General features: G+C 57.5%; 1 protein-coding gene across 1 annotated transcript in view; it reads right to left on the reverse strand.

Annotated features, from left to right (window-relative positions):
* Window positions 1–8,563, reverse strand: part of SHANK3 (SH3 and multiple ankyrin repeat domains 3) — a 362,955-nt gene extending 354,392 nt beyond the window's left edge. Inside the window, exon 1 of the mRNA XM_040596580.1 lies at window positions 7,464–8,563. The gene's annotated coding sequence lies outside the window, so the exon portion shown is untranslated. The remainder of the gene's footprint in view (window positions 1–7,463) is intronic.
* Window positions 8,564–14,603: the final 6,040 nt, after the last annotated feature.

Here is a 14,603-nt window from a genome sequence, read left to right on the forward strand (position 1 = left end):
TGTCAGCATTATTCTTGCTTTTTTCCCCCTGCCAATCTTCTGGTACCTCATTAGTTCCCAATAATGTTTAAGACACAACTGTGAAGGGTTGGAAAAATGCACTGGCCACCCCCCACCCCCGAACTCCATCACAGACTTGCAGAGTCATTCACATTCATTTTCTCTTATTAAATCAACTTCTCTGCTGAGGAAAAAAAATCACTTATCTTGAAAAAAGATACAAGTTGAGTATCTTAGAAATTATAATCCAATGAGTCTTATTCTAACACCAGGAAAAACGGATGAAAAATCATCAAAGAGAGTTACAAAATCTTTCAAGAAGATTTTACAGAGACAGGAACAAATCAGTAATGCTTCCATCAAAGAAAATCACGCCTCACTAGCCTAGTAGCGCTCCCTGCACGTGCCACCAGGAGCACCAATAAGTGAAACCCGGAGTATAGCAGTTTATTTGGATTTCCAAATACTCTTTGCAATAGCCTTCACAAGGGGTTGTAAAGTCTAGGCACCTTTACCTTTTATGCTGTGAGAAACAGCATTTCCTGATGGCCTGCCTCACTTTCCACCATGCCTGGTGTTAAAGAGTCTAATTTGGCCACCCTCCCTGCCATCTCTCACAAATCCCTCTGTGAAGGGCAGCCATGCCACGGGGATCATCCCATGCTACACTGCTGAACACTGCTCTGGCATCTTCAGAGCTCTCCAGCAGGGCTCCAGGTCCCCTCTGGGTTAGAGGTAATGCAGAACCACAGCCACCACTCAGTGTATCACTGAATTACTCTTCCTTTCGGGGGAAGCATCCAGCTGGGAGAATCTTGGGAAACGTGTAGAGCTAGCACTGCAATAGTGGGACCTAGAAAGGTGCAACAGGTAAGATCTAAAGAAGACAAGCAGCTCCAGAGCACAATAAAAGCAGAAAGAAGAAACTGAGACACTCCACAGCAGGGGTGCCAGCTGGAGCTACTCCCAAGATGGGAAGCTGGCACCAGCCTGGGGAGGAGAGAAGGTGCTGCCTCTCTGTCCTGTGGCAGTGTGAAGAGCGGGTTGGTGCAGCCAAAGGGAGCCCAGAGAGGAATGCAAAGACCTGCAGCTGCTGTCAGTACTGGCACCAGGTCCTGCAGCTTGGGACAAGAGCCCAGCGCTATGCGGAGCCAGAGCTGGCCAGTGCTGGGCTGTGGGAGGTTGCTCTATCCATCCACAAGGACAGGGCTGCTGGCACCCCAGGTGCCACATCTGAAATCCTCTTACCAAACTCCTTCCTCCAGGTCTCCTCTCACTCTCTCTCCTCTTCCTGGAAAGCTGTTTCAGACCATTTTTTTGCTGTGATGGTTAGAAATGGCCTAATTTCTAGCCCACACATTCACGGCTAGTTTACCCTACTCTTACGTCAGCATTGTCTGTTAGCCTGTGCAGCTCTTCTCTCGTCCTTTGTTTATGTAAGTATTTATATACTTATCACAGACAGCAATTAGACCCACACTCAGACTTCACTTTTCAGGCTAAACAAGTGCCACACACTTGGAGGGACAGACAGACTCAGGAGGGGCCCTGGTCACAGGGACCAGTTGCAGGTTGGATTCATAGTTAGGGACACAAAATAATGCCCTTCAAAAAGAGCCCCGTGCATGGCTCCTGCCTTTCCAGGCTTCAAAACCCTGGCCACCCAGAGTGCATATCGCAGGGAGGCCTCAGCTCTCACCCCAGCAGCAGCCCCACGGATGCTAACAGTCTGCTAGGGAGTGCTGGAAACCAAAGACAGTAGCAGCTGACACCTCAACAGCAATAACCTTTCCAGAATCAAGGGAGCTCTTACAAGCCTCAGCATGGGGGCAAAGCAGAACTGCACACCTCCCTCTGCAGGGGCTGTTGGCCACCCAGGCACTGGGGACACAAACACCTGAGTGGGTGAACCTGCACCCAGCCACACTGTCTTGCAGAAACGTCCAAGCACCAGTCTACTACAGCAAGCAATGCAGCCTGCCTGGGACCGGCAGTTTTCCCTGGCTGAACTAGAGTTAAATTTCATCACCTTTCCAGTACCTGCCTTCCCAAGCACAGCAAGCCCACTGGTGCACTGCCTCCGGCTTCACCTCTCCACTCACATGCCCATCGACTCTGACTCCCGTAAGGCCTGGCCCTTTGAGGAACAGGGTCTCCAGAGATATGCGAGCATGGGAGCATCTGGCTCACCACATGCACATCCCCAGGTGCACCCACACAGCAAGGGCACTTCGGGCATGGTACGTACGGGAGGCTGCAGGCAGATGCTTTCTAGCACAAGTGCTGCTTTCCTGGGAGAGATGGCAGGGAGCGGTAGCTAGTGCAACACCAGCAGGGAACAGGTACTTGTGTTGTGCTGATGTGGGAGAAGCACGCAGAGCCCAGCCCTCCCCCTTGGCCGCACACGGCCAGGGCAGAAGCTTCAGGGCTCCTCACACCGCACTGGGGTTGTGGGGGGACACAGCAGCGCCACAAGTGTGTGCCACGGGGAGATCCGGCATCCTGCTGGGATGTCGCTGCCAGCGCAGAGAACAGCACGCAGGGCTGTCACTACTGGGATCACTGGGAATGGGCCCTGTGTGCTGGGGCTGGCACGGTTGCAGCAGGGAGAGCTGCTGGGGCACCGCCTCTGCCTCGCTCTGCTGAAAGGACTGACTAGGACAGACTTCACCCGACTTGGTCCAGATCAGCACCAAGGCAGCTGCATGTCCACCCACCTGCACCAGCATCGACCCTGCCCTGCCAGACCCCAGGCGCGGCTGTGATGCCCTCTGCCCCTCCAGAGAGCGGAGCCGTTGCTTGCTCCAGCAGCTCACACCCCAGGCTCCGCTCCCGCAACAGCACCGAGCCTGGCCCCGGCTCTGCATGCTGGCGCTGTGCAAGTTCCTCGTCTTTCCCGAGTCCTTCCAGGACAAGGGAGCCCTGGGCCATGTTTAACAGCCCTGCCCGGAGCCCCCAGCCCTCCCACACCACTGCAGGGAGTCAAGCCCTCACCTCAAAGGATCGGGGAGCATCCGCTTTCGCTTGGCTGGCATTGCCCATGGGACAAGCAGAGTCGTCCTCTCACGCAGGCCAGACGTTACTGATTTACCAGGGGCAGCTGTGGCTGCAGCTGGAACGCACGGTCGATGGTTGCAGGCACTGTGGAAGGCACGGTGGCCTCCGCGGGGGGGAACGGGGAGCGGGAGGGACTGTGCTGCTCCAGGCGCCTGAGCTCAGTGCCCTCCGTGGGGTGTCGAGAGTCTGGGGCTCCCACGGGTCACCTTCCCACCGACCCAGGGATGGTCCTTGGTATCCTGCCAGCTCCCTGCCCAGGGCTGCCAGACAGGGCCCTACTCAGAGCCAGGGCTCTGCAGTGCCGGAGCTGTCCTCATCGCTTATCTGGGCACAAGCAGGTCAGTCGGCCCTGCTGTTTGCCATGGCTCTGTCCCAGCCCCACGTGACAGGTAGCACAAAGCAGTCTGTACCAGCCCAACCTTGTCCTTTGCCACCACTGCCCATGTCTTCCAGAACCAACCCGTGCAGGCAGGGGCAGGGGCAGCCGCAGGACTGTGCTCACGGTGGCCCCAGACAGAGTGCCAGGATGCACAGAGCTAATGAGGAGAGGGAGAGGGAGCAGCACTCATTGATCAGCCTGCGTGTGGCCACAGTGTCCTACAGCGCCCGATGGGTAATTCTCCTGCCAATTGATTTTCCCTCTCCCCATTTGCCAGGGTTACTGGGTCACCAGGGATGTGCAGATGATTAAAGGGCAAGTCCTGCAACACACCGCTCCTGGGAGCAAGCCCGCTGTGCCAGCACTCGGCTTTCCCAGAGTGACAGCAGAGTGGTGCTGACCGCAGCGACGGACAACGGGATAGAGAGCAGCACCCTATGCTCACAGAGCGCAGGCCTGGGAACACCGGGACTCATCTGTGTCTCTGAGCATCCAGCAAGGAGGTGGTGGCACTCCTGAACCCCCTCCGCACATGCACATCTGGAGGCAGCTGCAGTGGTTTGTAGGGCATCCTGTCTGCAGAGTTCTGGGGCAATAGTCTTCGGCACAGGGGTTCCTGGGAGTTGACCTTAATAGCTGTCCTGCAGTCCCGCAGCCCCCCCCCACTGCCTGTGGGCATCTGCTGCAGGAAAGGAACCCAGTGTGTGGCCACCAGCAGGTGCAGCACCAGAAACCACAGGAGACTATTCCCCACTGGCCTTGTCCCGGGCAGCCCCACTTGGCCAAAGCAAAAGCCTCACTCCTGCCACTGTCCCAGCTCAAAACAACTCTTCGGGTCAACAGGGCAGAAAGTGCCAGTCCCTGGCCCAAAACACTTACGCTTCCCGCAGGTCACAGCCCTGCACATGCTCCTGGCTGCCCACCTCCAGGACACATCTGCGCCACCTGCCCTATCACACCGGGGGGGACACAGGACTGCCCCCATTGCGGGAAGGAGCCAGACCCCTCAGAGTGGCCTGATGGGCAGCAGAGCTCCCCGCCAGCCTGTGCGGGGCAGAGCAGGAGCTGGCAGCCCCAGCCAGGCCCCCCAGGCACTGTGCTGGAGGAGCAGCACCCATGGGCTGGTCCCAGCCAGGCAGAAGGAGCACAGGCCAGCAAACCCTCTCTCTGTCTCTGCGGTCCCCACACAGGGTACAGTGTTACCCGGTGCCGGGCACTGGCCACACAGCCCTGAGAGTGGCTTGAGGCAACACAGCCACTGCCAGGCTCAGCCCTGCCTGTTGCCTGGCCATGTGCCCCTTCCTTTGGCAAGCTGGGCAGGTAGGACAGTGGTCTGGTGGACAGGACAGCATGGGCGTGCTGAGGCTGGACCCCACAGGCGTTTCAGTGGCAATGTTGGGACACGGTAATTTGGTCCTTACCCCCATCTCTGCACACTCATTTCCACCCCTGGGCTGGATGCACAGACACACAGGCAGCCCACCCATGCTGCCAACCAGCCCAGGGAGCTGGCCCAGGTTAAAATCAAGCCTGTTTTGTCCTGATGCTTTTAGCAGGAGCAGCTCACAGCTCTAGCTGTTCCTCTGAAGCAGAAGAGGCAACAAACAGTGACACAAGAGCAGGAATGAGGGGCTAGGGTGTAAAGTCTGTAACCCAGCCCTATCAGACTGCACACACAGCCCTGGCCATATACATGTATGGACATGTGGCCTCTCAAATCCAGGTTTCTGTCACACAGACACCTTCCCAGGGTCTGTTGCTTGCACTCTGGCTGCTTCCCCACCAGTCAGCTCCTGGTCTTGCACAGAAACAGCTAACTCTTAGGCAATTTGGTGTTTGTAGCATCCCAGCTTCATTCCTTGGGCTCTCTGAATCCTTGATTGCCCCAAGGGAGAACATCTCTGCGTGGGGCTCCAGGATCCCACAGCAGCAGCAAGACGAAAGTGGCTGCCCCAGCCACGGTTAGCACCACCAGGACAGTCCCTCGAGCCTCCCAGCCTGGGCTCACTCCAGTACGAATCCAGAGTGGAGAACCACTTCCAGACATGCCCTTTCCCTCTCTGACTGACCCATGCCTCAGCTCTCCCCAGTCTCTTCTCCATCAGAGACAAGGCAAGTCCCCGTTGCTTCCTGCCCCACAGCCCCCTCCTGTATCTGTCCTGGCTCCTGGCAAAGCATCAGCGACCACAGTGCTTCTTTCCAGGCTGCCCTCACCCTTTGCTGTGCAGCACATACTTGGAGTCAGCCCCACGGACTGCACAGCACCCCAGCCTGTTGCCGCAAGGACCTCACCTCAGGGCACACCTGGCTGAAGGGAGGAACAGAGCCTGGGGAAAGGCAGAGGTGGCTAAAGACTTTGAAGCTTGCAGGACCTATTCCCCTGCGACGCAGCTGGGACCCATGGGCTCTGGGTGCCATGAGGGCACCTCACCAGAGCTGGCACCACTAACGCAGGGCTCCTGGTGACTGCTGCTCTAGTGGGGAGTGCGTCCCCAGAACCCCCGATATAGCCACACAGGACCTGCCCCATGCCTGTCCCAACAGAGGTGTCTGCAAACCGCAGGTCCTTCTTTGCTGGGCATGGAGACCCAAGCAGGGACAGTGTCCAGCCAGCCCCGGGTCCCTGGGGTCTGCAGAGCCCAGCAAAGCCCACAGCCCGTGGGGCAGCTCAGCACCGAGAGCTGCCCAAGCAGCCTCTCCCACCCCGGAAAGGTGTCTCCAGAGCAGGAGCCAGGGGATGCTTGCAATGAGAACAGCCTCACCGGGAGGCACGGGGATCCTGGGGGCTTCACACACTCCCCCCTCAGTAACTCTGAGCTCAAGCAGTGCGTAGCCATAGGAACATCACTTAACACAGTCACCTTGGTAACCACAGCTACACGCTCTCATGCAGCACGTGCAAGGCCCTGTGTACCCCCAGGTTGGGGTCCCCTGATCCTGCACCCACACTGCAGCCTGCTGCCTGCCCAGTCAGCTGGTCACACTGCCGGGTGGGACCAGCAGGGCCAGGAACAGAACTCTTCTCGCTGGCAGCACTGCACCATCCACGATACCATGAGAGCAGCTGGAAATCACCACCAAGACCAGAGAAGGGAGTCAGACCCTTCCAGAGTCCTATAGACCAGCCTGGCCCAGAGGTGTGCACCGGATGGACTGGCATCTCCTGCTGTCTCACAAGTCACTGAACACCCATCAGTTCCTCACGGAGCCAAAGCATAAGAACAATCACCCCCCACCCAACACCCCCACACACAGACACACACTCCCAGCCCATCAATGCAGGAGAGGAGCACGCCTGGGTTGGACACAGCCAGGAGGAACAAGACTCTGGAGCCTGCCCCACTGCAGACAGGCTGGCAGAAAGCACATCTGCTCCCTCCATCTCCCCACACCACTGCTGGGCCACAGCTGCAGGTAATCACAGCCCAGGAAGGTGGTACAGCCCAAGGATAAGTAAATCCAAGCATCAGGTTCCCACACCTCCCACTCTCTTCTTAGCAAGCTCCTCCGTGTCCCTGCACAGTGGGCAGACCTGTGGCAGCACAGCCAGGTAAACACCCAGCCCCTCGGTGTGTGGGCGACGCCGTGGCCCAGGTGGACCCAGCTTGCCACCCTGCACAGCTGTAGGGCTGCACAGACTTGAGGACTGCCTGGTGCTTGTTGCAATCCGGCACCATTCCTCCAACTTCCCAGCTTCATTTTAAGAACACAGAGCAAGAAGCAAGAAACCTGAGGACCTCCAGGAATTACACAATCTGCAAAGCAACATGGAGAGCCCTGCTGCTGCCAGGACGTACCACTCCCTCATCATCGCTGACAGCAAGGTCCCACCACCATCCCCTCCCTCAGCCTCACCTGCAGTGACCTTGGCCCTGCCCAGCACAGCCCCTGCACCACCCCAGCACCCCAACCTTGCAGTTGCTGTGAGGCAACCCCTGGCCTCCCTGCCAAAGCTCTGGGCCCCAGCAGCAGAGAGCAGGGGCCAGGGCTGCCAGTGCTGACCCGTGCCTAGGAGCATATATCTCACCTGTTCCCAGGGACTCAGTGCTGTCCAGGTGCCGACACTATCCAGACCTGGTGTCGGGGTGGCTGCCACCCCAGAAAAACATCCTGCCGCTGCAGGAGCCCAGAGTGCCCACAGATCAGCCAGCCTCAACACCGCCCAGCTTCTCCCGCTTAGCCCTTAGGTAATAGGATAACGCTGCCTCCATCTGTTTGTCTGGGACTGGGATGCTAATCGCCTCTCTGGCATCCCTGCCCTCCCTGCACCCCTGCCCAGCCACCAGCCCCATCCCACCCTGTGGAGGCAGCACAGGGCAGAGCTGCTGCACCGGCAGAAGTTGGGGAAGAGGTTCCAGGCAGCCTCTGGCTGGGCAGCCACAGCAGGGACGGAGCAGGGCAGGACTGAGCCAGGCTCCTGGCTCAGCCACAGCCTCCCGCAGACACTGAGACGCTGAGCCACAGTGTCCCACAGACTTGGGCTCCTGTTGTAGCAGGGAAAGATGGTCCTTCCCCTTCAAGGCTAGGAACAAAGCCCCGCCACAGGGATTGCCTTTGCCAAGCCCAGCTCTGCAGGGCCCTGCTCCCAACGAGATTTGCTGTTCTGCCGCAGAATGAGGAAGACCAGGTCAGTATCATCTTCTGTGATCTGCTGCAAGTGTTCAGAAACAATGCTGCCACAGCAATCAGATTTGGGCCCTGCAAGTCAGGGATGTGCTCTGGGACCAGGCAGGACTGACTTCACTGAACACACAAGCCAGCAGAACAGCTTGGATAAATGCCCACATCTCAGTACAAACACAATTCATCCCCACCGCACGTATTCCAAGACCGCACCTGCCCTGCACTGGCAGTTGGTGCTCAGACAAGGGGTGCAGCCCCACAGCCCTGCAGGGAGGCACCCCTCGCAGCGCAGCAGCTCTCCAGCCCTGAACCGCCTGGCACAGCAAGGCACGGCACTGCACGGCACCGCACGGCACAGCAACTCCCCTGTACGGAAACACGCAGCACAGCCCACGCAGCGCAGCCCATGCAGCACAGCCAGCCCCTGCACGGAAACACGCAGCACAGCCCACGTGGCTCAGCCCACGCAGCACTGCCAGCCCTGCACGGGCAGCCTGAATTATCTGGAGGATTTACAAGGTGAAGTGGCAACGTGTTTCAGGGGTGCTGGAATGAAGCTGCAGGATGTGAGAAGAGCCCGCTGAAGCCAGAAAAAGCACCCGCTATCCTTGTGATTAGCATTTCATGTTTCCTTTGTTTCATCCTCTGGTTTGCAAGCCTTCACTTAGAAGCTTGACACACAGTGCTTGCTGCACGCCACAGCTCAGCCTGTCTAGTGCACAGGGAAAAGGGGGCTGGGTGAAGCTGGGGCTTCCCGAGCCCTAGCCCCAGCCCCAGAGGTGTCCATATGGTGTGCATGTGCACGGGGATCCCTTGCTTCTCAGCTCGTCCCTGCCCTGGGGTGGGACATGGCAAACGTCTGCAGTGAATGCGGTTGGCAGGTCACAGCCTGGGGACAGGGGCAGAAGCTGGAGTCCTGCTCCCCAGCAAGCTCCAGCACTGGCTGCACTGGTGCATGGCGAGTAGGTGGGAACACACTCTTAGGGACATGCTCCAGGTGCGCACACAGGAACAGTGTCAGCCAGACCCTCCACTGGCAGGAACCAGCTGGTACTGTGCCACGTAGGGGCAGGGGTCCTTGCTGGGTGCCAAGAAACCCCTGTGGAGAACGAAGAGAGAAGGCTGTTCAGAGGAGCATGCAGAGGCCAGGGCAGTGTACAACTCAGGTTAAGAGACTGGACCTACCACCAAGCAAAGAACGTAAGGCAGGTAGGGGACAGAGCAGCCCCAGATCATGGGCAGACGTTTGTCATTTTCCACCTCCTACTCTCATGGGACATCTCTCCTCAAGCTGCTTCTCCAAGCAGCTGCAGGCAGCTAGCTTCCCTGTTCCCCTCTCCCGTGCTGTCCCTCCTGCTTCCCTGTTCCCAGCATAACTGGCTGCCCTTCTCTCCCTCTGTGCCAGGCTCTGGCCCTACTACAGTTACAGCAAGCAGCAGCTGCACCCCTCCCCTGCCTGCATCCATTCGGTGCTCTAGAAGGAAGCATGTGCCGCCCATGCCCTTGGCCTGGCATTCTAGGGCCGGGGCACCCACCATTGCTTTCCTTCCCGTTGTGGGACATGAGGTCTGGCACTTGCCAGCAATGGTGCTGCAGGTTCACTGTGTACGTACAGTGCTGACTGACCTCACACCATGGCACTGCAACTCCCCTCAGGCCAGCCTGATAGCAGCCACAGAAGCAGCACCAAAAGCCTAAATGACTCAATGTGGCCAAAGAAAATGCATTTCAACATGCTGCACATTTGCACCCAGCTCCTATCAAGACCTTGCCCTGGTCTGTAGAGCTGCCTGCATGCAGCACCCAGCCTGTGAACACAGCTGCAGGGTGACAAGACCACCAGCCACACCAGTGCTGGTGACAGGCAGCAATTGCAAAGGGTCTGGTACCCTCAGGCAGGGTAGGAAAAAGCCCCATTGTATGAGGCAGCATCCAAGCAGCCAGGGCTGGAAGAAGCACCCACACCAGTGGTGTCCAGGAACACTCCTGTCCTCTGAGACCAGTGGTACTTGTCCCAGACAGAGATCCTGGACCTCAGCTGGATGAGCCTGGAGGATCCCATCAGAGGGGGCACCCTGGCTCCCAGCTCAGGCTCAGGCAGACCTGGTCAGCCAGTGTTCCCCGGGACCTTTCCCCTTTATGCCTCCTCAAAGCATGTCATGTAGTAATGACCTACCCCTGACTCATAACTGCTTTTGCATCGCTTGCAGCCTGCCTGAATGCATCCTGTCCCCTCCAGCCTGAGCTCTGCCATCCTTTGCCAGCCCTCACAAGTCCTCTTTCTGCCCTCAGCAATCCGTGCAGCCACCCCTGAGCCCCACAGCCAGGTCTCTGTCCCCGCTGCCCCAGACAGGCTATCCCCTCCCGGGACAAGGCTGCAGGGCCCTCACCACCACCACCTCCCGTCAGGATGCCCAGGGTTTCTGAAGGCAGACAGGGAGGGACAGAACAGCGCTTACCTGGAATGACTGTCACGGGCACAGGGTCACAGCACTCCCTCTTCATCAACCTGTGAAGAACAGAGAGCAAGGACAGCATCATTGCAGTGCACTGCATGCACGGCCCCCAGGCACACTGCACCCATGTAGGCAGCAGATTCAGCCTCAAGACAGCAGGGAGATGTGGAACCCACAGGACTGGGAACAAGAGCATTCCCAGAGCAAACCTTCTACAGGACACCTCGGGGAGAGGCAAGGTCACCTACGGCTTGCACCCACACCTGCCGCCCTGCCGCAGCAAAGCATCCCTGGCCTCCCTCCGCAAGCAGAAGCACGCATCCTGAGCCCTCCTGCCCGTGCGAGCCCATCTTCACCCTGCTGCCCCTCCTAAGGAGGACCACAGGGGCTCTGCCCCTTGCCCAGGAGGGCTGGAGAACTGGCAGCCCCCCACCTTCGGGGGGCCTGTGACACAGCTCAGCGAAACCATGTGCGAGCACAACGCAGCTTCCCGAAGGAACAGCCGGGGCTCAAGTGCCAGAGGCGGGGAACGCAGCTGCCCTGTGTTGGCAAGGGTCCTTGAGCACCTCTCCCACCCTGGCTCATCCACTCCCAGGCAGAGTCCTGGGTGGGACACAGCCTGAGAGCAGAGAGCTGAAATGCTGGCAATGCTGAGAGTCAGTTCCTTCACAGGGTCGTCCCTCTTGTTCTGGACGAGCAACAGGGGACCAGGAGCCAAGCCCACCTCCAGAAGACACACAGCAAGTGCCCCAGGCTAAATTCAGGAACAGCTATGGGCAGCCAGGAGAAAAGTATATCCGTAATGCCTCTGCTCTTTTATGTGCTGGAAATGTGCATGCTCTCTCCCTTCGCTTCTCATTAAAGATCCTTTCTGGGTGAGTGGCTGAAATGGCTGCTCTGTTGTAGAAAATTAAAAATGTATGACTTGGGATTTCTTGGAGCACGCCTGTTGTGCTGCAGCTGGTGTCAGCAAGTGCAAGGTGCTGTGGGGGGAAGGGGCCACGGCAAGGATCCCATTTTTGCAGAGAGCTCGCGACGTGCCATGTGGGACGCTGGGGTACCACCAGGCGTTAAACATTTTATGAGATATACTGCAGCCTCCAAGCGGCAGATGGATCACAGACACTACGATGCACCTGGAAAACTTAGCAGCTATTGTGTGCCTCTGTAAAATGACGCTGCTGAGGTCCCAGCGGGGCTGTAGCACGATGCTCCGGACACAGCTGCCAGTGCCCCATTGACTCCTCTCCTGAGAAAAGCTCACAGGACACCTGCGCCATGAAAACAGAGGAAACCTACCACATCAGTTTATGTAGGAGCTAAACAAAATAGGCATGTGTGCATCCTGCTTGGACATTTAGTGACTGTACTGAACTGAGTCTCTCTCCTGTCCCTTAGCGCTGGGAATGTCAAGACTGAGCAGGGCAGGCAGTGGGGCAGGTGACTGCTGTGCCTGCAGGGACTGCAAACCTCGATGAGCACAGCTTTGCAGGGCTTAGGGCTGAGGAATAACACCCCTGGGCACAGGGTGGCACAGGCTGGGACACCTACACAGCCTCCCTCCCACCCTTGCACCATTCAAAACCCCTCACTGCAGCACAAAGTGTGGTCCAAAGCCAGGCAAGGACAGAGACCATCCCCAGCCCTCCGACCTCACCACTGTGAGTGGTGCCAGGAGACTTGTTTGCTGCAATTAGGAGACTCGGATAAGAGGGGTGGGTTGTGTGGTGCCGCGGAGTGGGAACTACCTGTCCACCAAAGGTGTCTCTGGCAGCTCATGCTCCCAGTTCACCCCACCACCTCCAGGCAGCCTCAGCCCAGTGATGTGGTAAGTTTGGGGTGGAGCTATACAGCATGGCTACAGCTACATGTCACCAAAGGCGGCATAATCCAAACACCCCATCATGCCTAGTGGCCTGGCTCCACACCCTCTGGGTCCCCGCATGGGCATCAGATGGACAGCTAACCAAACCACACACACACGCAGCAGTCATCCGGAGCATGGGAGCCTTCCCCAGATACACACCAAGGCCCCAGGTTGTGACGGCTGCTGGCACAGCCATGGCACAGCCCCAGGAAGCCGAGCTGCAAGTCCCTGAGGGCATCTTGTCTCAATGCACCCAAGCACCTTACCACTGTCCCACCGGGTACGGGCTGAGGCAGCGCAGGCAGCACCAGGAGCAAAACAGGCGACGGAGCACGTGGGGAATAAGTGCCTGCACAGCTGTCATCCTGGGCAGAGCCCCATGCATTGAACGGGTGCAGGACTGGGTACCAGGGCTCCCCGGGAAAATGCAAAACCAAGGGGACTCAGAAACAGGAGGCAAGGATGATCAAGGAGCAACAAAAACTGTCATAAGAAGAGAAAGGAAAACGTGGAGATTGCTTCCTTAGAAGGAAGCAAATAAGAAGGGACACAGATAAAAGGCTGTAACATCCTGAACAGTCTGCAGAAAGGAGACGACGCTTCTGTTCTTTTCATCTCACAACATGAGGGCAGCAAATAATGTCGTGGGATCTCACACGAAGAAAAGGAAATACTTCTTCACATCATCCGTAACTAGAGGGTACAGCTCACCGCCACAGGAAACCCTTGAGGCCCAGAATGGTGCAAGTCCCCAGCCAGATCTAGAGGTTTCTGTGGGTGAGGAGAACAACCAAAGTTACCAGCGGCAGCAATCCCGGGGGGTGCTGCGCAGCCCCCTGCCACAGGCTCCACTGACGCCTGCTGACAGCCAGCAGGATCACCCCTCGGCACAGGCAGCCAGTCCCCAACACCCTGGGGCAGTGCCAGCAGCGAGCCAGGGCAGCGAGATGGTCCCAAAGGGTGGCTCTGACCTGCAGAGTGGCTCCGACCTGCAGAGTGGCTCCCAGCACTGGCCCTGCTCAGTCTCCAGCAGGATGGCTCTTCCTCCTGGCTCTCATTCGCACCATGTCCATCCCACCCTGACCTCCAGAGCAAATTTGGGCCAGCACCTCCTGGGCTTCTCCTGAGCTGGGCCTCTCGAGCACCATCTTTTCCATCCTCAGGTGATGCGAGCCCAGTGGAACATCAACCATGGGAATATACATCCAGTAATGTCAAAGGCACTGATCTGCACAAGCAGCAGCTCAGGAGATAAATTAGATGCTTATAATATGAGCATCTTCTCCCAACCCTGATAACAGGCAAAGGAGATTTATGAGTTTATTATTGGACCTGATAAATTAAACTCTTCACAGAAGAATAAATTATGCAGATGATCTGTGATGTATTTAGACTGCAGCTTGCACACTGCCAGGATCCTAGCCTTCACAGTCCCTGAGGATCCTCATGTCTGTGGAGCCAGAGGGGCCTTGTTCAGACTAGCAGGGAGAACTCCAGGAAGGCTGCTATTCCCCTTGCTCGTGAATGGCAATTCTGCCTTTCATTTGTCCAAGTCTGATTCTTTTATCTCAAATGTCCAGATTCCCTGCTTTTCATTCAGCTTCTTCCCTTTCCAGGATAAGAGGCAAGGACTGCAGACTCACAGTAACCACAGCAGCTGGTCCCCAGCAGCCTAACAACATGACATAATCAGAAATGACAACTCAGTGGAGGTAAAACTGTCCCCAAGACAGAACTGGGAGCTGGGAAGCATCTGGAGACTCCTCTCTCAGGAGGGCTGTTGGAATGCCTCTCTGCACAGAGACACGTCCATGGGGTTATGATATGGCAGATGGGACACACACACAGATGCCTGTGATCAGGGTTCATACACAGGGGATGTGACTGTTTCTGCCTCCTGAGATGTCCCATGGCCCTGACCCCACAAAGGGACAATGCCACTTGGTCCCTCTCACAAGCATCATCAAGGGATCCATTCCAATTGCTCCAGACAAGAAATGCAAAGCTTTTCCAGCAACAGAGCAGCCACAAACCCAGGCCAAGGGACATGGTGCCACAGGCAGACACCACTGCACATCTCTGTGCAAGACCAAGCTCAGCCACTGGCCTGGCCACGCCGCAGGCAAGTTGCCGCTGTAGCCTGGCACTGCTTGGCACAGCCCCGTCAGGCACAGCTGCTCCACATGGCCCTCATGGGCCTGTGGGACTCAGGCTGGAGGCG

The sequence above is a fragment of the Falco naumanni genome, chromosome 5, assembly GCF_017639655.2.
Source record: "Falco naumanni isolate bFalNau1 chromosome 5, bFalNau1.pat, whole genome shotgun sequence".
Classification (NCBI taxonomy): Eukaryota; Metazoa; Chordata; class Aves; order Falconiformes; family Falconidae; genus Falco; species Falco naumanni.